This window comes from Halichoerus grypus, chromosome 4 (genome assembly GCF_964656455.1).
Source record: "Halichoerus grypus chromosome 4, mHalGry1.hap1.1, whole genome shotgun sequence".
Classification (NCBI taxonomy): domain Eukaryota; kingdom Metazoa; phylum Chordata; class Mammalia; order Carnivora; family Phocidae; genus Halichoerus; species Halichoerus grypus.
In genome coordinates this window covers 181,944,250-181,969,408 of record NC_135715.1, presented here as the reverse complement: position 1 = coordinate 181,969,408, position 25,159 = coordinate 181,944,250, and the positions used below count along the sequence as shown (strand labels likewise).

Here is a 25,159-nt window from a genome sequence, read left to right as displayed (position 1 = left end):
ATGAAGTTATAGGGTCAAGGGCTGAAGGAGAGAATCAGAGAGATGTTGGCATGACTGAGAGAGGAGGCAAAGTCCTATCAGCCAGAGTTCATGACCAAGCTGTGATGGAGATGGAGGGATCAGGCCTTGGGTGATACCATCACAAGTTCCAGCAACAGGCAGATTCCCAAGGGTGAGGCCAGTTCAGAGCAGCAGGCTTGGGGTGGGGGCCATCGGGGCCAGCCATTCAGCTGCAGGGGGCAAGGGACACAGAAGGTACCAGTGGATTCGAAGACTCCATCTCTTCTTTTCTGACATAAGGCACTGACAGCCATGCCTTGACCTCATATAGCCAGAAGCAATTTTAGAGAAGAGGACCCGGGAAACCGAGCCCTGATCCCAAGGGACTGCTTAAACTATTGCTTCAAACCAAGTTTATCTATTGAACTGAAGTATAGTTTATTTCCCCTGCTACCCATCAGATAGGGTGTCACGAATGATTGGATGAAAGATCAGATTATATTTCTCAGTTTTAGAGAAATAAAGTACCATGTCTTTTTGTTGCACATTTGAGTACACTGGAAGTAAATTTAGTCCTCTAGTATACAAGGGTTTTATTATGGAAACACAGGTTCATGGGCATATACTATTTCTAGCAGGCTCCCAGAAGAGGTGGGCCTTCTCCTTGCCCACTGGCCCCTAGATTTTATCCTAATCCCACAATCTCTACATACCCCCTCTTCATGCTTGGACTCTTCTAGAATGTTCTTTACTTATTGGGCTACTCTAGAAATAGGTGTGGAGGATGAAGAGCCAGGTACATAATTTTAGGCCACCGTCTCCTCCAAGTTAGCCTTTCATCCAGTTTTGAAAAGCTGATCTGTGAATGAGGATCCAGGATGAGACTCACTGAAGTGATGGTTGTGTGCTTGCAGAGCTACCTTGTGACCTGGGCTGACCATCAGCCTGGGCTACTGATTCCTTGTCCATTTATTCCTTCATTCATTAAGTATGTGCTGATGAGGCTAAGCAGTGCTCTTACAACCAAGAAAGAAGAGTTGTTACATATTTTCCCCTTAAGGAGCTTACAGTCTGAGAAGTGAACAAGGAGCAAAAAGTGCAGAAGGGGGATGGTGAATTAAACCAGTATTTTTCACACCAAACTTGTTTCAGAAGTTGAATGTGGGAGAATAGGGCTTGGTAAAATATGAAAAATGAAATTATGTATTTTGGGTAGACATAGTAGATTGATGCTTTCTGAATGTCTTTGGCAACTAGATATCATGAAAGGTCAGAGAAAGAACACTGAGCAATAATGACCTTGTCCAATTACCTCTGTATCTGACTTAATAAAAGAATTTCTTAGAGAAAGAGCTACTTTATACAATAACAGCAAACTGAGGAAAGAGGGGTATGGAACATCAGAAACTTCTTCCTTAATGTGGAAAAAAAAAATTTTTTTTTCTGTTGTTGGTTTGTGATGTCATCTTTGAATACCAGGGAAAAACTATGTTTATACACATTAGGAAAAGGAAGCCCAAGTATAGCCAATATTTATGCAGGAAATGAGCACAACATGTGGGACCCAAACTTGCTTCTGTCTTATTTCCCAGTCTTTTGCTGTTTTGCCACACTTGGCCACCCAGTGTCATCGACTTTTGAGGCCCACCCAGGGGATCTTGGTGTCAGCAAGAAGACACACAATTGCAGTTAGGCGTAAACATGAAAATTTGTGTTAAATGTGCTAAATCACAGCTAATGGGATTCCAGGCATTCCCCTGTAATATGCAGTGGGATTTATAACAGTATGCTTGTATAAACCATGCTAGTAGGACTACTGGGCTTCCAACCTTTAAATAAAAATAAAAATTAAACATGAAGATAGTTAATATGAAGAAATATGGTAAGTGATAAAGATTATGTTCTCCAAAAGAGATGAGGGTGTTTTGATTTCTGGTCACTTCTGGTGCTTTGAACTCAGTTCTCCAGCACAGTCTACAGAGCTAGGAAAAACATTAGCACCAGCGTCACTTCCTGACCTGGGCTGAAGGCTGGTGGTGTCCCTTCTTCAGACTCTTCTTTTCTTGAGTGTGAGAGCAGCTATACGTTGTTTACAGATAGATGTTTTGTAACTGACCTATACTTGCTTTACATGAATACATGACTTTCTCACCTTTATAATTAAAAAACTATAACCTATTAATATCCTCGCTAATGGCAAGGCCAGCTCAAGCATACTAATTATACATGTCATAATTTATTTAGCTTTACAGTGACCATACTTTTCAGTTTGTCTCTGAGAAATCTTCATGTATATTTGTGATCCAGTGTGTTTATTAATAGCAGTCTCTGACTCAGAAATATCCTGTTTTGGGCGGGAAATTATAAAGTCAACTTAATTTAGCACCGTTTATGTCCTGGCTCTATGCTAAATATCTGATAGGTGTTGTCTCATCGAATCCTAAGCAAGGAAGCAAGCAAACAAACTTTCATGATTTCTGCCACTGCCTTTAACAGATGAATCAGACTCATTTTCACACTGAGATTTGATGGGTGAAGATCTCAGAGAAAAAGAAAGCACATTCTCTGCTGCTTTTCTCCTTAGGACATTTGTCTGTTTGTTGACCATGAAAAAGGAAAGAGGCTAAGAAGAAATAGTGGTTCAGAATTTTAACATATACATTATATACAGAAAAGTACATAAATCATAAGTATATGGCTCAGTAAATTTTTACAAAGTAAAGACTTCCAGGTAACTACTGCCCCCATCAAGAAACAGCATTTCCGGGGCGCCTGGGTGGCTCAGTTGGTTAAGCGACTGCCTTCGGCTCAGGTCATGATCCTGGAGTCCCTGGATCGAGTCCCGCATCGGGCTCCCTGCTCGGCGGGGAGTCTGCTTCTCCCTCTGACCCTCCCCCCTCTCATGTGCTTTCTCTCTCATTCTCTCTCTGTCAAATAAATAAATAAATAAATAAATCTTAAAAAAAAAAAAAAAAAAGAAACAGCATTTCCAGCATCCTCTCATGTGCCCATATATCTTTTCAAGGGCATTACCTGCCACAACAGTGGTCACTGTCTTGACTCCTCTCATATGTTAGTTTTGCTTATTTGTGAACTTTATATAAATAGAATCATATAATATATACTCTTTGTGTCTGGCTTTTTTTCACTCAATTTTATTGTGTGAGATTCACCCATGTTGTTCTGTAAGGTAATAGTTTGTTCATTTTCGTTGCTGTATTCTATTGTATGAATGGGCCACAATTTATTTGCTCATACTACTGTTTGATAGAGATTGTTTCCAGTGTTTGGCTATTATGAATAGTGCTGATACAAACACACTTTTGTTTAATATATACCTAGTGTAGAATAAGGTAACAGAGTATATGTCTGTCCACTGTTAGTAGATGTTATTATCTGAGGTGGTTGTACCAGCATATATTCTTAACTCCCAATATAAGATATATTCAGGCAAAATTTATGATTTAGCAAAACCATTAAATTAGGGAACTGTTATATGGTTTTCAAAAAGATTCTTGTTTTATAAGAGAACACTTAAGAGTAAGCTTATTTCATATATTTAAAGATATATCCAAGTTTTCACCTAATTTCTGGGATAAAAACTTAATGGGAAAAGCAATATGCAGAGCAATTTTCTATTTGTTGGTTCTCTAGGTAAAAACCCTGAAAGTGAGACAAAGGTTATAAAATCATATTATTTAGCTGTTACTTAATCAAAATTGGAAATTCAAACTATGCGTATTATTATTCTGCACTCACTACTTGAGGGTTGTGGGGAGGAAATAATTTCTTAGAGGACCAATTTTCCAGGTATTCCAAGATAAATTTTGGAATTTAGCCACATAGAGAGCTTGTTCTTAGAGTGAAAAAATATTTCAATGTTATTTATATTTGCATTTATTTGATATTTACTGAGGTTGATGACTTTTTTAGAGGGTTTATATTTCTTAGTTTGGGAATTGCCTGTTCATATGTTTTGCCTATTTTTTATTAGTACTGTAGGTAGAGGAAGGAATGGTGGCTCCCAAAATACATGTCCATGTTTTGACCCCTGGGACCTATGAATGTGAACTTATTTGGAGAAATAATTATTTTGTCCATTCCAGCCTATTGATGGTGATGCTCTTGACTAGAATGCTGAGATTCCTACCTAGGCTGTGTTACTAGTTGCAAGCCCCACAGACATTTCCCCCACTAGAGTCAATGTTGTGGATGGACGAGCCCTTTTATTTTCTGTTATGATCACAGGATACACTCCAGCAAAAAGCCATAAGGGAACATTGAGTAACAAGATTTATTACTCATAAGTCCTGAAAGGCACATGACATGAGGACACAGGAGGAGGGGGAAGAGACAAAGAAAGAGGGAAAACCTGGGGCTTTGCCTTTATTAGGATCCAAGGGTGGGATGTCCGAGGTTTCAAGGCCACCCATCATTGGCTAACTTGATTAATTTGGGAATTAAGGTGTGGGAAAGTGATGGCAGGGTCATCCAAGCCATCATTACCTAGGTTGCCCTGGGTTTTCTGAAAGGAGAACTTCATGGGTGTGGGGGACCTGGTTCCTTATCGTTTGCTTGCTTATTTATTTATTTATTTATTTATTTATTTGCTTTGTTTCAAATGATTTTTTTTTAATGATTGCCTTGGTAATCAAAAGCTTGTAATGTCAGTCACTTACATTGCACTGGTCTTTGCAGCTATAATTAATGATCTCAAGATGAGATCATCCTGGGTTATTTGGGTGGGTCCTAAATCCAATGATAAGTATCCTTATAAGGGTATGAGTAGATGACACACACACAGAGGAGAAGGCCACCTGAAGAATGGAGGCGAAGACTGGAGTTTTGTAGCCACAAACCAAGAGACTCTTGGCTCATCAGAAGGAAGCTAAGAGTGGAAAAGAAGGATTTTTCCCTACAGACTTTAAATGTTCACTGTGACACCTTGATTTTGGACTTTTGGCTTCCATGACTGTGAGAGAATAAATTTCTGTTTTTTTTTCTTTTTTTAAGATTTTATTTATTTATTTATTTATTTGAGAAAGAGAGTAAGCATGAGACAGATCACAGGGAGAGGAAGAAGGAGAAGCAGACTTGCCCCTGAGCAGGGAGCCTCATGTGGGGCTTGATCCCAGGACCCCGAGATCATGACCTGAGCTGAAGGCAGATGCTTAACTGACTGAGCCACCCAGGTGCCTCCAAATTTCTGTAGTTTTAAGCCATTAATTTATAATTCCTTACAGCAGCTCTAGGAAATTAATATAGTGTATTTACAGATTTTTTATACTGCGAGCACAATTTAAATATTAAAGCTATTAACCATTTTCCTATTATGCATATGACAAGTATTTTCCCCTTAATTTTTAATTTTTTTTAATTTAAAAAATTTTGTTATGGTTGTATTGTTCCAAGGTCCTATGCATCCTTGCCCATGCATAATGTTTGCTCTGCCTGCTGCCAGCACGGATTGTGCCCGGAAGCAGATATTGGCCTCGTAGACCAGTTCCCAGGGATCCTAGTGCCATCTGCCTGTTCTCTGCTAGGTAGGGGAGATCTCATGTGCATCTCTTCATGGGCATATTTCAATTTGGGCAGCAGTGATGTTAGAGGTGCAGAGCCTCTTTGTCAAGTAGACTTTATTCATTTACTATGCTTTGTGTTTGAGTCTTGATATATATTTCATAATCCAGATCCAACTCTTTTATAATTAATGCCGATTCCTTCTGGATTCTGTTTTTAGGATGATGATCAATCACAGTTTTTCTGAGAGTTGTCAGTGTGTGCCTTTTTTGTGAGTGTTCATTTGTATTTAATGAGAAACTGGGGGAGGTTATGATGGGGACTGCTTGCCATTCATCATTTTGAACTTGTCTAATGTATGGTTACTCCTAAAGATACCTGTTTATATTTAACTTACCCTGGTCAAATCTCATAAGGTTAAACTTGGTCAAAACATGTTGGTTGTGTTTCAAAATCTTGTACTCTGATCTCTTTGAAAAATTTGCAGAGTCATGCTGAGTCATGCACAAGAGACCTTCCGGAGTTGGTTAATTACAAGTAGTTTAAATAAACTCTTTCATAGGAATAAAACACAGGTATAAAGAATAGGGCAACAATGGTTGAAGAAGAAGGGGATAACTCTAAAGAGTCTCCCAGTTACCAATCTATTTTTCTTCTTTATAAAACTTATCACAAATACGATTAAATTATTGCATAATTAATGTCTTCTACTCTTTCTAATGCAAATTTGATGAGGATGAGCACTATGTCTCTTTCTTTTTTTTTTTTTAAAGATTTTATTTATTTATTTGAAGAGAGGGACACAGCGAGAGAGCAAACACAAGCAGGGGGAGTGGCAGAGGGAGAAGCAGGCTTCCCGCCGAGCAGGGAGCCCAATGCGGGGCTCGATCCCAGGACCCTGGGATCACGACCTGAGCCGAAGGCAGACGCTTAACGACTGAGCCACCCAGGCGCCCCCACTATGTCTCTTTCACATAGAACCTTGCACATAGTGAGTGCTCAAAAATATGTATCAAATAAATGAATAAGGGTTACTATTGTCACAACCTACTCTCACGCCACACTTAAAAAAGCATTCTAGCCTCAAAAGAAATGGTAATATTTAGTAGAAACTAGCTCTTTTGAAAAATTCTGACCAGATGAAGGAAAAATGACAATTCTGTATGTATCAAAGAACCCCACTTTTTATGTGCTTGAACTTTGGGCTGGGAAATGCTAAGACAGAGATGACCAAGGAAAATGATCATGATTAACTTTCTATTTCATTTAAAAAAGTAAAACACCAAAACAAAACAACAGTAAAAAATAACTGTCCTCAAAAGTGTTTGTAGTGAGTTTAAAAAACTAAAATATAATTTAAAACAATAGTATTAACCACCCATATATGTTTGTACATCTTTTGGATGTACAGATTTTTGGACAGTGATTGTCAGAAATATAAAGCAATTGCATGGTTTTTCCAAACATTCTCAAATTATGGTCTAATGTCTTAAATCATAAGAAGTACCTCTAGTCACTAAAGTAAGCATCTCTGTTTGGCTTGATGTATGTTTAGTCTATTTCTTCTTGGCAAAAATATTTTAGTGTAAGTGTCCGAGCATAAGGCTGACAAAATGTTTTCTTTCCTACCCATTTGTGTGGTCTTCTTTAACAAAAATTATATAGACAAACTCGTATTTGTTCAGAGGAAAGATAGATAGATAGATACACACACACACACACACACACACACACACACACACACATATATATATATAAGCAGTTTACTTGGCATTAAGAATAATTGAAAGGTAGATGAATTCTAAGTGAGAAAAAGCAAGAGAACATTTCTATCATCAGTGTTCCAGCTATTAATTACAGTTTTGCCTTATTTCATTAGAAAAAAATGAACATCACACAATAATAAAATGATTATAATTTTTAAAAATAATTGTATTCATAATACCTAACCACTTTTGTTCTCACTATTTAATAATACATAGGTGTGGATTTGTTTCTACTTTTTTCTTTTTTGAAGCTGTGGACAGGAAATTCTGCATTCCATTACATTGTTCTTACAATATTAATACATAGGTACCTGGGATGACAATTAATCTTAATTCAGAAAGTATGTATTGAATTTGTTTTAGGTCCATCGTCAATAATGTTGCTGAAGTGTTCTAAGGACCTTACAACATAAATGACAAGATATATTCACATGGTGTAATTATATGTCACACAAATCATAGTGTGACAAGCTACTGTAGTGGACAGTTGAGATTTGCTATAAAAATAAAGAGAAGAATGTTGCAGTGGGCTAGAAGCGATTGAGTATGACTTATAGTTTTATCTTAATATGGATTCCGAGAAGAGTAATTTTATTTATTTATTTATTTATTTATTTATTTTTAAGATTTTATTTATTTGACAGAGAGAAACACAGCGAAAGAGGGAACACAAGCAGGGGGAGTGGGAGAGGGAGAAGCAGGCTTCCCACCGAGCAGAAGCCTGATGCAGGGCTCGATCCCAGGACCCTGGGATCATGACCTGAGCCGAAGGCAGACGCTTAACAACTGAGCCACCCAGGCGCCCCTGAGAAGAGTAATTTTAAATAAAATAAATGAATGGTGGAGGTCATGTCCTCTCAGGAAAACAGTATGAGGAAAGATTTTAAGTTGAAACTGGGCATAGGGCAGAAAGTTTGAGTGTAATGAGGTTGGCCATGAAGGGTGGGACTAATTTCAGGAGGGTCTTGAAGACCAGACTCATGAGATTGGTTTCCTTATTTCAGACAATTAGGATGAAAGTTTTGAAAAGGGGAATGAAATGTTGACATTTATTTAAATTCAGAAACAACATATAGGATCAATTGGAATATGGAGGGGTTAAAGGCAAAAAGACTATATCTGGTGTTCAGATAGTGCCAATGTTAGGATTATGGTTGTGGCTTTCTTTTCTTTCATACTTTGTGTTCTTAGATGTCTTCAAATTTTTTGCCTGGGCCAACTAGGAGAATGAAAGTGCTGAAGAGGCTGAGGTGGAAGAGTCTTTTCTAGGGATGATGAATTTGGTTTTGATTATGTTGATTTGGAGGCAAAGCTTGGTTGTACACATATGAATGTCCCTGAGGTAGTTGGAGATCCAAGTTAGAACTAACCAAGAAAACAGAATGGAGATGCAAGTCTGAATCCTCAGCATAGGAGCAATGATTAAAATAATGAGAAATGATAACATATAATGATGCTTTAGATAAAGGGTCAAAGGTAGCTTTGGACAATTTCCCCAGTTAGTGACTGGGGGAAGAAAGAAAAAGTAGAAATGAACAGTGGGACTCAGGAAAAAATAAAACAAAAAACAAAACAGTGTCAGTCAAGTAGGTAGCTGAGTTCTACCTACTTCAAGAAAGGTAGATGAGTTGTAAATGAGAGGTCAAGTCTGAGGATTGTGAAAAAATATCTTTAATTTGCCAAGAAGAGAGTGATTTAGCCTTTTGTGGGGGTGGGGCACATGTAGGTGGAAAAGTATGAAGAGAAGTAAAATAGAATTTCAGGGCACTGGGGAGTAGACTGGGGTTGTAGAAACAAGTTCATGATTGTATGTTGTTAGTTTAAGAAATTTGGCACGGAAAAGGATGGGAGCACGACTGTAATTAGGGAAAACAGGAGTGAAGAAAGACATTTTTAGAATGGGTAAATGTGTGAAATATACAAAATAAAGAGATTTTATCAGGGAAAAAGGAGCTTTTAAAGGTCACTGGGGAGTGAAAGAATATGTGAGCTGCAAGAAGACAGGAGACAGGTGGAGCTTCACCTTTAAAGGGATCACGTTTTATTTTTTAAGACATTGGGAACAGGGTCTAAGGGAGGGTAGGTGAGGGAACTAAGGGCTGACAGCTTTGTTTTTTGCAGGAAAATAAGGGCAGGAATTTGCTGGCAAGACTAGAATGGAGGGGTGAAAAGAATAGAAATATTTATATAGTAGAGTCATATATCAGTCCCATATTTAATTTATGTGAATATTACCAAATATTCTTTGGAGAAAAAAGCAAGGTAATAAGTGCCTTCAGTTTCATATGGATAAAATTATTGAATCTGTTCTTTATATAAAAAATGATTTATTTTTGTTTTTCCTTGGCCGTGAAGTGAAAATATTAAGTGTATCTTGCATGGTGATATGAACCCAGATCTTCCTGGGTTGAAGGATCTATTTCCCCAGATGCAGGGAATACTGCCAGACAATACTCTTTAGCTGTCATTCCACTTTGGAAATTGCCTTGGCTGAAGAGATATGCCTCACCCAAGTTCATGTCCCCTTCTGGATGGCCCACAACCACTGACTGATCAATATAGGAGGTAAGACCCAATCCCTTTTCCCCAGCAGAGAACCAACCAATCTGAAGATCTATCCAAGCTCTAGAGCTTCCTACAAGGTCTGCTAAGTTCTTCACTAGGATATATCACAGCTCTTGCTTTTCTTTCCTCTCCTTTTAACAAGTGCTCAGGAACACTCCCTAAACAACCTTTATCTACGTTTTGAAGTCTGCTTCCCAGAAAAACAAACCTGCACCAGTCGAGAGACTTGTTTGGCCAGTAAGTGGAAAGGCTGCTAGAAGAGAGCCATCAGATGTTAGTCTCCTTTAGGATTTATCTCAGTTGAAGAATACTTTATCTACCAAGTCATCTCTCCTTCCAGAAATAGTCCACATTCAATGGCTAATCAATGTGGTGATGTAAAGGGCTTGTCATTCTCACTCTAACTTGGGACAATTCTGATAGGCCAACCCACATTTTTACGGCATTGACCAAGGCCTTAGTTGGGACTGCATTACTGTTCAACTTTTCCCCCTGCCCAATTCTCCTTCCTTTCTTTCCCTTCCATAAGGGCCCTCCTTAATCAGCCTTCTGCATGCTCAACTCCATCTGAGAGTCTGCTTCTTGTGATACTTAACCTGTGCCATTTGCTGACCCTGGTATTATTTTTTAACACTGTTTTTTTACCTTAGCAAAGGACTCCAATAAAGTTCCATTCTCTTATTCGACTTTTCTAAAAATAAGTAAGTTGTTAATACATTTTATTTCTTTTCGTGAAGATATTTTCCACCAGTGCCCATAGTTTAAAGTTTTAAGGCTCACTGATAATGCCACCTGGGTTAGAATGTTTATGTGTCATCTTTCACTTTATTGATCTCAATTATTGAATATTCTTAAACTTTGAGTTTCTTTTTATTAAATTAAATTTCTAATTACTTGATACTCTATAGAATATTAGTTAATACCTATGCCTATTTTAGCCACAATATCTAGAGGATGATTTCTGTTATTCTTTTACTAAATATTGAACAAGTGGTCTTATCATGCTGATAACTTTAATTGAATAGGACAGAACTTGCTGGTTGTTCTCCAATATCCATTTCCCTTTATGATTTAGTTGTAGTTTTTCCCTTTTTCTTTTTCTTTCTTTCTTTCTTTCTCTTTCTTTCTTTCTTTCTTTCTTTCTTTCTTTCTTTCTTTCTTTCTTTTCTTTCTTTCTTTCTTCTTTCTTTCTTTTTTCTTTCTCTCTCTTTCTTTCTCTTTTTTTCTTTCTTTCTTTCTTTTTCTTTCTTTCTTTCTTTCTCCCTTCTTTCATGAGCATAAGGCTATCTTGTTAAATACTATCTTCCCTTGCAACTAGGTGTGGCCATGTGACTAAATTCTGGGCATTTGCAATACGAATGGGAATGATGTGTGCAACTTCCAGGAAGAACAACTGCCTGCTGATGGATGTGAACACAAGAGCAAGAGCTAGAGGAGGGACCTTGAACCACGTTGAGGATGGCAGGATGGCAAGACAGATGGAGCTTGGCTTCCAACAAGGGCCAACACATTAGCCAAGACTTTTATATGAGACAGAAACACATATCTTATTTAAGCCATTATTATTTTGGGTCTTTCCATTACAGCAGCCAAATCAATTCCTTAACTAATCCTCTAGGAATATGCATATTTTAGGATGCTTCCTAATGTTATATTCATGTAATCAGTTAGTAGTTGCTTGCCAATAGATTGGGAAATACAAGAATTCTGCTAAAACTATGCTTATTAACCGGAGCTTTTTGTGCCTCTCTAGATAAGTGGTGGTGTGCAAAGTTTGAGAATGCTTAGAATCAACATGACACATCCTCCCTGAGTATTGACTTTACACAAAGTTTAATAAAATATTAAACGTCAAAAATTTCCCAAAGATAATTAAATTAAGTCATTAAAAGTTTTATACAGATATATATAAATGTTTAATGCAAAGCTACCATGATATTGTAGGAGAAACACAAAACTTAAAGACATTTAATGCTTGAGATGAGCTATTTTTGCTATGTCTCCTGCCTACCAGTAGGCTCATGTTCCCAGTCCATTTGTTTTTATGGTGCTTCTGGGGAAATTTTTGGAAAGCACTTTTCTATGGAGATGCTCTGTCTCAATGTCAGGAGCTCCCAGGCTGCATCAAAATGATGTTTTCCTTATTTATATCGGCATTTAATTTGTTGCATGGAAGTCAAGATACCATTTATTAAACTGATGCTTTGATGTTTTAGAAATAACATGTTTTAGAAATTTTAGAACTAAGTTTTGTAGTTTTTCTTGACTTTATTCCTTGAGTTTTTTTAAGATATTCTCATTACCATTTTCAACAGAGGTCTTATTTATTCCAGCTCAGTAGTTATACATGGTTGAGTCTGGCTCAGACCACGGAGGCCAATTTATTGTTTTTGGCTGTCCTTTTCTAACTTTGTTATTCAAACCCTTGGGTGGCTGTATGCTCATTTTTGAGTGTCTGATAGAGTTTGAGAGATTCCAAGCACATAAAACGGGATGTTAGAATGCTTCTTGGGTTCTATTCAGTGATATAAGTTTTGGTATAAAGCTCAAAACTACAAATATAAATGGATTTTCTTCCTGATTGCAATTAAACTTTAGCCTCATTTCAACCTCCAGAATATTAAACCTAGGAGTTAACAGTGGGGACACAGTTCAGATAGAGAGTTGAACATGTTTAATATAGTTTTGAAGAGGGACATTTTGGGGGAGCTTTGGAATGTTGAATGGAGCTAATCAAGATACATAGTAGCTGGCATTTATGAAACCCAGGTAGAACACCTTCTGTCTGTGGCCTTATGAAATGGGTGTATTCTTGAAGGTGATGCAGAAAGGGTTAGGGAACACGCTGGCTTCGTACTAATCATCAACAAAGGGTCCCTTCTCCTTAGTAGGGTCACTACTGAAATTAAAATATTGGATAACATGAGGCAATTATCTTATATTTGTAGTTTCAGATGAACCTCAGAGTGCTAACCTTATGCTGAGCAGCATGAGGAGAATAAAGATCAAGGGACAAACAAACAAATGGGAGAAATGGCACAAGAAACAAAGAACAATGCAAAGCCACTAGTGATTAACTGCCAAAATGCTGTGGAAGTTGCACTTGGAGCATGTTGGGCAATTGATCATGGTACTTGGCAAAGTCCACTGCAGCTGAAGAAAAGCCTGAAAAACAAAAAACAGAAAAACTGAGGTGTTGTAAAGGCGACTCTTTACACAACCACAGTTATGTTTCAGCAACTCAGTAACAAAAGCTGTCACTTGGCAAGAAGATGGAGTGGAGAAATGAGCAGTGGTGAGGGGCCTGATACTTGTGCCTGCTCTGTGTGGGGAAATGCCAGCAAGTCACAGGTCTGCTCTGGCTCTTGTTCTTGTCACTCTAAGATGTTTCTCCCTGATTCAGCTAGGGTACTTGGTCTGCTACCATGGAACCCAGTTTTGCCTATTTAAGCAGAAGAGGAATTTATTGGAAAGCTGTGAGGTTTTTACAGAATCAAGGGGAATGCTGAAAGAACCAAGTTAACTTTGGGAGTTTAGGAAGTAAAAAAGGAAGAATGTCAACCCTGGGATGAATCCAGTATTTGTGCCCTTTGGTCTAGGATCAACTTTCAAGAAGACAGAATCTGATTTGCCTAGTTTGGGTCACATGGAGGAGACTGGGGTTGGACAGGAGATTTTGCTTGACAGAACTTTGAAACTTTTTTCAGTGAAGAAGGTAGAAAAGGGGAAGATCATACTATCTTTTTGTATTTTCCAGTTAATGCATAGCACCATTCTGGCTTTGAGTGTTGGTTGTTACGTTATATTGAGGAAGTTAATTAAAATGTTTTGAACTTCAGCTTCCTCTTCTGTAATGACAGTGTCTGATTCCAAGCATTGTTGAAAGTATACATTGAGGTCTGTTAAATCTTAGGCTATTGAACGGAACACAGTGAATACTCAATGAATATTCTTCTTTCTCTTACTCTTTGGAAGATGGTCCAGTGTATGCTTTAGGATCTGTCACATATCTATAAGTATATTCTTGTAGGCACAGATGTGTTGATGGTGCTCTCATGTCTATCTATGCTTGTCTATTTCTGATTGTATCATTATCAAGGAATATTTATGAGTACTTCTTTGGGTACACTGTGCTAGAGATACAAAGATGTATAATATGGTATTTGCCCTCAAGGGAAATTGTAAAATGCTAAAAAAAATAAGTTTATGACTGCATTAAATGTAAAATATATATGGTAATGTTTTCAAGTGCTAAATAATAACTTCTAAGCAAAGTATAACCACTGAAGGTTAGAGTGGTTATATAGTTTTTTCTAAAGAAAACTGGACCACTTTCTTACACCATACACAAAAATAAACTCAAATGGGTTAAGGACCTAAATGTGAGACCAGAAACCATAAAAATCTTAGAAGAGAGCACAGCCAGTAATTTCTCTGACATTGGCCATAGCAACATTTTCTAGACATGTCTCCTGAGGCAAAGGAAATAAAAGCAAAAATAAACTATTGGGAGTATATCAAAATAAGAAGCTTCTGTACAGCAATGGAAACAATCAACAAAACTAAACAACAGCCTACTGAGTGGGAGAAGATGATTGCAGATGACATATCCAATAAAAGGTTAGTATCCAGATTAAAGAACTGATATAATTCAACACCAAAAAACCAAGTAATCTGATTAGAAAACGGGTGGAAGACATGAATAGACATTTCTCCAAAGAAGACATACACATGGCCAACAGACATGAAAAGATGCTCAATATCACTCATCATCAGGGAAATGCAAATCAAAACTACAAAGAGATTTCATCTCACACCTATCAGATAAAATAAAAAAAACACAAGAAAAAACAAGTGTGATGAGGATGTGGAGAAAAAGGAACCCTCGTGCACTGTTGGTAGGAATGCAAACTGGTGCAGCCACTGTGGAAAACAGTATAAAGGTTCCTCAAAAAATTAAAAATAGAACTACCCTACAATCCAGTTATTGCACTATTGGGTATTTACCCAAAGAATATGAAAACACTAATTTGAAAGAATATATTCATTCCTTTTTATTTGCAACAGCCAAATTATGGAAGCAGCCCAAATGCCCACCAATAGATGAATGAATAAAAATGTGCTATATATATAATATATATACAGTGGAATATTATTCAGTCATAAAAAAGAAAAAAATCTTGACATTTGCAACAACATGATGGAGCTGGAGGGTATAATGCTAAGCAAAATAAGTCGGTCAGAGAAAGACAAATACCATACAATTTCACTCATATGTGGAATTTAAGAAACAAAACAAACAAACAAAGGGAAAAAAAAAGACAAACCATAAAACACTCTTAACTATAGAGAACAGAGGATGACCAGAGGAAAGGTAGGTAGGAAGTGGGTGAAATAGGTGATGGGAATTAGGAGTACATTTACCATGATGAGCACTGAGTAGTGTATAGAATTGTTGAGTCACTACATTTCACAACTGAAACTAATAAAACACTATATGTTAACTATATTGGAATTAAAAAAAACTTAATAAACTAAAAAACTGGAAATATATCATATATTCAGGAAAGTTTATATATTATAAATAAGTGGCTCGATGAATTTTCAGTGAATACCTTCTAGTGTCTGACAAGCTCCCCTTTGGGCTCTATCCTTTCAATAACCACCTTTCACAAAAGGCTAAAATTCCTGACTTTTACCATCAAAGATTAGTATTGTCTATTTCTGAATTTTGTGTGAACAGAATCGTACATTATGTATTTCTTTGTATCTGGTTTCTTTTGCTCAATGTTGTATTTGTGAGATTCTTCCATGTTGTGAATAGTGGTGGTTTGTTTATTCCTGTTGCTGTTTGGCATTCCATCGTGTGCCTATATTAACATTTACGTATCTATTCTACTGTTGGTGGACATTAGGGTTGTTTCTGATTTGGGCTATTATAGACAGAGATGCTATGAGCATTCTTGTCCCAGTCCAACAATCTTGGATAATTATGAGAAATTAGAAGTTTGAGGATATGGTAGTAAAAGGAACCACTGTGTATTAGTTCCCTAGGGCTGCTGTAACAAAACCACATACTGGATAGCTCAAACAATAGAAATGTATTGTCATACAATTCAGGAGCCGGAAAGTTTGAGATCAAGGAGTTGGCACGGTTGTTTCCTTCTGAGGGCTGTGAGGAGAATATGTCCTCTGTCTCTTTTCTAGTGTCTGGTGATTTGCTGGCAATCTCTGGCACTCCTTGTAGATACATCTCCCTGATCTCCATCTTCACTTTCATCATTATATGGCATTTTCCTTTGTGTGTGTCTTTGTTTCTAAATTTCTCCTTTTTGTAAGGATGCCAGTGGTATTCGATAGAGCTTATTCTAATGACCTCATCTTAAGTTGATCATCTTCAAAGATCCTATTTGCTTAAATAGGATCATCATATGGTCCTGGGGGTTAGAACTTCAGCATTTTTTTTGAAGACACAGTTCAACCTATAACACAGAGCATGGGCTATATCAGAGTACATTGCTATTGAGAAGGGTACAATATTTAAAGTAGGAATTAGAGATTTTATTATCATTTATGATATTTTATTATATTTTATCACATATTGTCATATTTCACCACCATATATGAATGTGTGGCATGCAAAAGTTGAACATCAGAGTATAAGAATATCTGGTGAATGTTTGTTTTCTAAGGAGTGATAATTTTTATTTTAATTCCTTTTCCTTCTAGAATTGCCTGCAACTATTTGTATGCTAGATTCTGTCTAAAGATATTCTGAATTACATTATTATTTTTAATTAAGGGTTTTCTCATCTGTAATCGGTTACTAGCTCCTTCCATCTTCCCTTCCTTGTCAATATTTTCTTCTCGACAATGGGAAATTGGCTTCCTGATGCTATATGCTTGAGCCACTGGAACTGAGCACATACTCTACGCCAGCAGCTCCTGCCTCCTCCATACTCCTATAGTCTCTGTCTAGCTACTTAATTATGAAGTTAATCTTGCCCATAGGAAAGGGAATCTAAAAGTGCTTCAGGCCAGCAGCTCACTGAGACAGATTCCCTTATGATGCCGGCCCACGGTTCTTAACGCAGCTTTGCAGGCCCCTATCTCCTTTCCTTTGTATACATTGCCTAGACCTTTTAGTCTTATGCTTCGATCTCTGAATCACCTTCATTTTCACATTTTCTGGAGCCTTCTATGAGAGTCAGCAGAATGAGAGGACTTTGGAAGAACAGGTGTTTGCTCACTGAAGCTATGCTATCAAGACTTTCTTGTATGCATATTCTTCTCTTTAGTATCTTTTGGTATCTCCTTTCGCATGAGCTTCGTTCAGCTACCCTGGCCTTGTTCTCAGAATATACCTGTATGTTTTATCAGTGCTTCCAGTTCTTTCCAACCAAGAAGTACTGCTCTCAGCACTCTTCATCTTTCCTTTTCTTTCTAATTTAATCACTCAAGCTCTGGGCCCAGCAGTGATCAGCACCCATAACATTACATATGTATGCTCAGAATCTAGGTCTTCTAATTGATCCAAGAGAAAACATCAAGGCAGCATATTCATTATAACAAGGCCTTAGTTTATTAAAAAACCATTAAAAAAACCAAAAAAACCCCATTGTACATTTGAAGTAAATTGACCACTTTTTATGAAGGAATGTTTAAATATAGCAATAGGAAAATGGATGCATATTAAAAAAATTGGGTGCCAATAATTGGTTCTGAAGCTCATTAAAACAAATGAAAGATTTGGAATATTTTCTTGCATGTGTTTTTTTTTGGCAGAAATTACACATCCACATTGCAAGTTTAATGATTCTAAGCTTGTGATTAAAACTCGAGTAATAATTTTTTTCCTTTGAAGAACATAAAAAAATGCATGTGGCATCCATAATATTCAGTACTTCTCTGTCATATGGTAGAGTTTCTGGGTGCTTAAAAATATTAACTCCTCTGCATAATACCACTTGGGAATAATTTCCATCTTATGGATCCCATTATATCAGAGAAAATAAAAATAGAAGGATTGTGTCAGGTTAGTGGCAGGATCCCAACAAAAATCCAATCACTCATGTAACCCAAGCCCAAGGTTAGAGTCCCAGGTGGGGAACTGGGAAGACCTTATTGGATTATCTACCATATGGGCTCATGAAGTCAGAATCATATCACCTTGCCTCCTCCCTTTCTTCTTATCATATGGACCTTCCATGGATGGAATTAATTTCTAGGAATCCTTATGCAATTCCACTTATACTTAATCTACACAGAATTAAAAACACAAATCTTGTTCCCAATGGGTAATACAGAACGCATCGTTGCCGAACTACTCGTTTGTTCCCTGCTTTCCCGAACAAACCACTTTATTAATTCATTAGTGTGTTTCCCCTATTCCAACACCCCACCCCCAACAAAAAGGAATCCAAGTGCAGGGGAAACACACAGTAGGTTCCTCAATTTTATAAAGGCAAAATCAAATTGAAACTCTTCACAGGAAACCTTCACCTTTTTTGATCAATGAGCCGCTCTCCGAGTTCTGGCAGTCCTGCCAGCTTAGGAGCTTGCCAGGTTGGCTCTGGGCAGCTAGGCATCAAAGGATGACCCTGCTTGTCTGTTTCCTGAAGGTGGAGTGTTTACTCTTGGCTTTGCTCAGTTGCCTGGCCAATCAAATAGGATTCTGTTTAAAATAGCAGTTTTTTTCAACCTTGGCCTCTGAAGTCTTCCAGAATATTGGAAATCTGCTAAAGCATAAACATATGTCATGCAGAGAGAGGGATAGTCAAAGAAATCAGGATAGCAAAGTCAAAGATGCAAATTAAAACCCAAGAAGAATCAATTAAAAAGGCACCAAAGGTCTGTTTAAATGATTAAATGAGACAGAAGTGCATCTTGAGATGAATAAATTACAGGAATGTGCGAGAAAAGAAATGAAGGCATGAGATCCTGAGGGGGAGGATAAGTGAATAGATGTGAGAGAAGAGATTTAATACATAGGTGATGTGCATATAGTCTCAGGTTTTGATTATTAGATAGATTAAGAATGCAAAAATGTCACCATACCCTCCAGGTAATCGTACAAAACATGACTACAAATGGTGATCTCTCCCTGCTAGAAGAATAACAAGAGGAAAGCCATTGCATTCCTCATGGTGCTAGCGAGCACGTGTCTCCTAATCCCCCACTGTTCCTCTTTGTACCAAATGCAGCGTGTCCTCAAGCCTAATCATGACCAACTGTGCCTTTCGGTCTCCCTCCTCCCTACTGCTTGGCTAGAGAGACCTGGGTTAGGCCGCTCTGTAATAATCTCTGTCATTGTATATGCTTCCCTAAGTGCTTTCACATACATCACGTAATCCTTAAAACCAGGTGAGAGTGGAAGCACGATTAGAATTCCAGGTCTTCAGGGACAGAAACCAGAAAGCAGAGAAACCTGGGTACCCATGTTCACAGAGAACCGGGAGTTGGCTTGTGCAGTTGGGTAGGTTGTGCAGTGCACAGGATTATCAGCTATGAAGACAAATGTGGGCTGAAATGACAACCCTGTCCACAGCACCACACTGGGCAGCTTGGCATGGGGCTTGTTTGCTTGGGGCAGGAGCCTTGTTTCCTAGTTTGCAAGGGAATGATTTAAAGGCCAGTGGTGGCCCTGAGCTGGACTTGGGTCTCTTGATGCTCCTCCTCTCTGTTTTGGTCCTGCCCTAAGATAGTTCTCTTCCTTCCCTATTCCTATCCAAGTCAGGGTCCTTTCTTCATCTCAGAGCCACCAACCTGAAAACACAGTAACCCTTGAGCAATGCAGGGGTTGGGGTTCCAAACTCCTTGCACAGTCTAAAATCCACATACAACTTTTGACTCCCCTCAGACTTAACTACTAATAACCTACTGTTGACCAGAAGCCTTACTGGTAATAAACAGTCCATTAACACATATTTTGTATGTTATATGTATTATATACTCTATTCTTACAATAAAGTAAGTTAGAGAAAAGAAAAATGTTATTAAGAAAATTATGTGAAGAGAAAATACATTCACACTACTACACTGCGTTTACTGAAAAAAAATCTGCAAATAAGTGGACCCACGTGATTTACTCCCGTGTTCTTCAAGTGTCAATGTACTACTGTATTCAGTTATCTTTTAATGGTTTTCCAGTTTGCTTCACATAATAGTCCCTTCAATTTTTATTGTTCTTTACTATTTCTTAGGATTTTCCATATATCGTCTTAAAAGCAACCTTATGCAGAAATGATTATTCTCATCTGACAGAAAAGCACCTCAGAGAGAATGTCTCAAGGCCATGGTGCTCACAGGAGGCAAAGCCTGGATTAGAACCCAGTGCAGATGCCTGGTTCTAGGCTCTGTCCACTGCACTACACTGCGCCAAACCTGCTTCCTCCCCTACTCTATCCTAATCCCTCCTGGCTTCTCTCCAAGTAACTGTAACCATTTTTACCTCTTCCATGAATCTATGTATGGATTCATCAGAGGTGGGCCAATAACATCTGGTGTCTTCCCTGCTGAAGTGTGATGAAACGTCCACTGAGTCTTGGCCCAAGGCAAGTTAAGATCAAGATTTTGGCCTTGGCTCAGTTCCTTTTGTTAACATCCCCATCTGATGCACATATTCCATGGGGTCTATCACTCGTCCCCTCCTCTCCTCACAAAACCCTCTAAAGGGGCCAGTTTATCTCATCTCCATTTTTCTCCTCACCAGACTCTGAATCAATTCTGAAATTGTCTCTGGGGTTCAGGAGAAGAAACGAGTTTTGTTTATGGATAGGAGGAGGATGTGGTTAGGACCCAAAGCCAAAGTGTAGTTCTGATTATCTACCTTCCCTGCTAGAGCTGGCACAGGTGGGGGAGGAAGACTTCCTGCAAGACAGGTGGACAGACATAAGGAAAAAAAACGTGCTTGCTTCAGAGATAGATTGTGTCCAGAGTGAAATCCATGAGCAAGAAGTATTGCCCATTAACTCCTACTCCCACCCCCCAAGAGAGGCTCCTGCCATCTTCCTCCTCACTTGGGATGAGAGAATGGGTGGTGGGGAGAGAAGCAGGAGTTCTCCCTGGGTATCTTCTTTTTTGGGATAGTGGAAGGAGTGGCAAAAGAGCAGAAGGGCTGTGGCAGGAACGTGTGCAGCAAGACTATCTGGTTCACAGGAATGGAAGGGCCTCAAAATAACCTTTAGGTGAGCTCATTCTTGGAGCGAGCACCTCTGAAGTTTTCCCTGCCCTCCCCATAGAAGAGCCACACAGAGTGTACCGCCTCCTCTCCAAAATGGTTCTACAGAGAAAATCTTCTGGAGTAGAATGCACTCTGTAGAGCTAGAGGAATGGTTCTGCCTGTTCCATGTAATGGGAATTCCTGCCCTGTGGGTATATTTGCAGGGGATGACATTCCTGGGGCAGAGGGAAAAACTCCACTCTTTTTCTCGGCAAGCTATTGCTGTTTGGCCAGACCATCCACTGAACTGGAATTTTATCCTTTATGCATAGCAAATGAGAAACACATCCATTATAAAATTATTTACATGTAAATATGTTACTGGATAATTTGAAGACCGAGAACACTGAGACTTAATTCAGTCAGACTTAAGCCACGAAGACTCGCCTGGGATTTAGGAGACAGATGATTGTTCAGATCCTGGCCCCTGTGGGATGTTGGATATGTCTGGATACATCCCTTCTCCGCTTTGGCTGTCAGTGTTTTTCCTCACATAGCAAGATTATTTGAGGGGGATCCTTCGAGGCTCCCTGTGTAATGTCCGCTGTGTAATGACCTCTGCGATCTTAAGAACAGTAAGAAGGCTCCTGGTTGACTTGGTGCTAAACATCAACTTGCTCATCTCCAAAATAATTTTTCAGAGCAGTAGGAAGAAGCTGAATTTGACACAGATGTGTGCAGTATCTCTAGTTGTCACCGTCCCAGCAAGTGGCCAGACTTTTTCCTTATCTGGTTTAGTAGTAGAAATATTTTATTTACAAACACTATCTAATCAGAAATGATGAAATGCACCACAGAGCAGAGTAATGGTAACAGGTCAAAAGACTGTTGGTTAATATTTCACAGGCAAATTATCTCTATGAATATAATCTTGTTGCTACTGAGAATGGGTTGTTTCTTTACGTCTCTGGAGCATTAAGAAAGACATTGATTTCCGATAGATATAAATCAGCAGAGAGGGTTAATATACATTTTATAGAAAAATCTATAGAGGAGGAAATAGGGAAGAATAAATGGATTTCTTTAGTGGTAAGGATTAAGTATGTGAAAGGCTATATTGTTATAGATACTCACCTTCATTTCTCCAGGATGTTAAATGAAGATAGTCTTGCAACAAAGAAAGAATCATGTTAATTGGACAATGTCCCTTTTTTACAGAAATGTGAAGGTAAGGGGAAAAAGTGAGACAGCAATAAGCAGGATTCCAGGAATATATGTGGCAAGGTTTTATTCTTTAAAGTTCAAAATTGGTATTCTGCCCTTTTCTTTTTTTTTTTTCTTTTAAAGGAAATATTTTGAAAACTGAAACTTGTACTGGAAACTAGTGACCAGTCATAAGTCTTTTCTACCCCGGAAACTTGGTTGAAATCCAATTTGGATAGATTAGCTAAGTGTTATTCCAGTTATAGTCCAGCTTGGTTTTCGTTTTTAGAATTGGGTAGTTTTATTACAATTAATTCACCTTAACTTCAGCTAAGAGAAAATATTACACCATCTGTCAGAATTCCCAATTTTCTTCTAAGCTTGAGATGTTTTTTATGTCCTGACAGCAATATTCAGCTTGTCTTTGCTGTTGAACCCCCTGAGTACAGATTCTGTGTATTTCTAAACCTATTAAGTAGACCATCAGCAACTAATAAATTTTCACCCTCTTTAAATTAAATATGCAACTTAAAAATTACAGTACAACTCAAAAGTGAAAGTGACTTGTATAGGCTCACGTAATTAGTTCCTGATATGGTTAGACACCTGTTCTCTAGATTTATAGTGAACTTTCTTCATGACTGCCATAGTTCTGAGTCTCTCTGTGTCTCTGTCTTTGTCACACAAACACACACACACACACCCATACATGCACTCATGTACACATCTTAGAATTATATATATTATAGGAAGAAAGAAAGCAAATGGATTATTTAAAATTATGGATAATGCATATATGTCTAGAAAATACAGTCATAATTTACAGCTCATCAAAATTAAAATGACAGTAGGGAGAGATGAATAACTTGGGTTAGCTTCCATGTTACAAATGCATTGGGAAATTCCAAACTAATACACTATCTGTTGAGTAGAGGAAAAATTTCTGAAAGCCTAAAGCTAATTTGAGAAATGTGTAGATGTAGATGTAGGTATAGATATATGTGTATGCACACGCACACACACACACACACACCACATTTTAAGAGAATGGCATATATATTGGGTCATTGCATTGCATACCTTCAGGGGCCACCATTCATATGAAGTACAACATGTATGGGAACTCCCCTCCCCCCAAGAACAGTACAATGTGGAGTGCTGAACATTTATATTTGAATGTGTCAGAGCTGTCATCATATAAATGCATAATTTCCTCGGGCATGTTCTCAGATTCTTTTAAAACTTCTGAATCACATATGAGTTCTTACATATCATTTTTTAAATGAGTGTAATAGTTTTGCCAGAAAACTAATTGTATTTAGAAAATCAACCTAATTTGGAGGAGACTGGTGGACTTAACAAGACTTATATCTGAGGTTGTTACTTTAGTATCAGTAGATTTAATGTAGATGAAACCCATTCTACTTGTTGGCAAAATAAATAGTGAAATCAGAAAGTCCCCAATAAAACACAAGCTAAGACAATTCTCCCCTTGGCATCTACCATGATGTCTGGAATTCCTGATATTAGTCATTTCTTTGAGTTATGGTGTTGTCTCCAGGACTCCTATAGGGCCTTGTTAAGATTATCATGCGTCCCACTCAAGTGGGGCAACGTGTACGCTTTTAGTCATTATTATGAATTCAATAATACTTTTATTAAGGACCTGATATTTTCCTGACAATAAGCTATAGTTCAGATATAACTCCATTTAATTCCAAAGAGAATTTGAAGCAACCTAAAATTAAAAAGTTTATACAAACAAACTTGTTCTAAATGTATTATGATAGTTATCTGAAAAGGCAGATGATGAGAAGTGTGTATGTTTCAGTGGGTGTGTGAATGGGTCGAAGAATTGTGATTGCAAAGTGCTGGTGGTGGTTTACTATCACACTAGCTAAAAGTGTGATCTGCTGTGGGATGAAACATTCATATGCATTTATGAGCTTTCCTCCTTCTCCCCACCCCTGGAACTAAGCAGTGCTCTCAGAGCTATTATGCATTTTCCACAATTGAGTAGAAAGTCTTGAGAACAGAGCAGCATTGATGGACAAACCACCCAGGGAGTAGTCTGGTTCCTTCCTGCTTTGCTGACCATCCTTTCCCACTCCCTGTCCATTTGACTCAAGTAGGCTGGCATATCTGATGCCAGGAATGGAGTCTGTGACCCAAGCTTGGCCATTAAGAGCATGAAAACCCCTTAACTATAGCGATGGTTTCAAAGGTGGAAAGGAGCGAATCCAGGGGATGTTCAGGAGTTCCTGGGAAGAAACATCTTCTCTTCTCTGCTGGATTGAACATGGGACAATGAGCCTAGAGTTGTCAGAAGTCCTCAACACAGCAGGAGGCTGAGTCAAAAGATCGAGAAATTTTGATTCAAGCACTTTATTTGAGCCCCTGAATTAAAACCTACCTGACGCTAAAGCTCTTCCCCGTGAGCTTCACGAACGTGGGTATTACTGATGACAAACCCATACCAACCAAAATGTTCTGGTTAAGTCCCTCAGTTACCTGAAGTTATTAGACACAATCATATGTTGAAGCCTTCAGACACAAGGGGCATTGAGTATTATCTTGTTAAAGACTTGTGAACTATAATGAATTTGATTTTTATCCCTCCCCTTTTTAAACACTGTCTTAAAGATTTTAAATTAAATTAAAAGAAAAACGATCTTTCTGAATTCTTTCAATGAAATGTAACCCCTTTACCTCTTGAACACTCATAGTAATTTGCATTACTTTGTCATAAAGCTGTTTGTATACTTGCCTTATCATCATAATCAATTTTAGGATCCTTTTGAGAAAGGGCAGGTCTTACACATATTATAACACAATTCTCTCATAGCACACCAGGATCCATTAATTGAAGTTACCTGGAAGCATGTGAGAAGTCAGGTTATGGAGGTCTGAAATTCAGGATGTGAGTCAAAAATTAGGTAAAGAA

The 25,159-nt window shown here is 38.0% G+C and overlaps 1 protein-coding gene across 1 annotated transcript in view; it reads right to left on the bottom strand.

Moving 5' to 3' along the window:
- The window catches only part of RHBDD1 (rhomboid domain containing 1), a 683,913-nt gene that overhangs the window by 411,251 nt on the left and 247,503 nt on the right, over positions 1-25,159 (bottom strand). The window lies entirely within an intron of this gene.